This window comes from Grammomys surdaster, unplaced genomic scaffold (assembly GCF_004785775.1).
Source record: "Grammomys surdaster isolate TR1022 unplaced genomic scaffold, NIH_TR_1.0 278, whole genome shotgun sequence".
NCBI lineage: Eukaryota > Metazoa > Chordata > Mammalia > Rodentia > Muridae > Grammomys > Grammomys surdaster.
In genome coordinates, this window is record NW_021604719.1 from 9572159 (window position 1) to 9573388 (window position 1230).

Genomic DNA, 1230 nt, shown 5'->3' on the forward strand with positions numbered 1-1230 from the left:
GATAGAAATATTGATGGATGAATTATAACAAATGCCCCTGTATGAGAGTCACAAGGCAGCAGTAATGCTTGAGACAGTTTACAAAGAATCTCAGGAAGTTGTTAATACTAGCTACTAAATTACCATACATTACAAAAATTCATAGTGGCCTTTAACCATAAATTCAAGCACACTGGTTAGCTCTGCTTTTTATTCCAATAGCCCACATCTTTCACAGCCAAAGATATTTAAGTTTCTCTGTTTCTAAAATTCAACTGGGCATCACCTTTAGTTACATATGTATTGGCAGGCACCGGGGAGAAAAAAAGAGCTATGGTATGGGTATGCTGCTTTGTCCAGCTAAATCATTTAAGTCATCACTACTAATGACCCAACCCTTATATTAATCTATTTCTAGAACTTGGGGAAAGGTGGCAAGCATATCTGTGTCACTAGTTTTCCCATATTAAGTAAAACTTCTTTGTAATGCTGATAGATTTTTAAGCATAGGGTTTATTTTGTTCATAAAGGTAGCAGATATTGCTCAGATATTAACAGTATTACAATAAGGATTTTAATGTGAAATATGCTGTAAGGATATGATCATAACTGGTTGTCATAACTGCATAGTGACAAACACTCACAAATATTAGAAATGCTTTTATTTCTTCTACTATTTTGTTTAGGGACAGAGTGAACCTGTATGAAATGCTTATTTATTTTAAATGAAACCTAACTAGGAAATACTTAGAAATATATCCCTATCTGGTGTATTTATCTTTCAAAATAATAAAACATGGATCTACTGAAGAAAGTTAAGGATCAAACAGTTCTCATTTGGTATATACATACCAACGGTAGGTACATTGATATACTAAGATACATATAATGTTGTGCCCTAAATTGCTACACAAAAATAATTTTAATTAGGGAGATATCAACAGATGTTGAGTGATACAGATAAAAGAATATAAAACATTCTTCTAAAATAAATGTATTTAATTCATCATGTATAATTTTTACCTCAATATCGTTTAGTTTTCTTATCTTGAATGTAAGTACTAATATTTTAGGATTTGGCTGTGTTACAAAATATTATGCTTCTATCATTTTCAAATGTATTAACATAATTTCTTTCCAAGATGACAATAGCATCCGTTATGAATTCAAATGCTACAAAGAGGTTGCTCAAATTCATGTTGTCTTTAGTACGAGAATATTTGAAAACTGTAATCATAAAAGTATATTGAT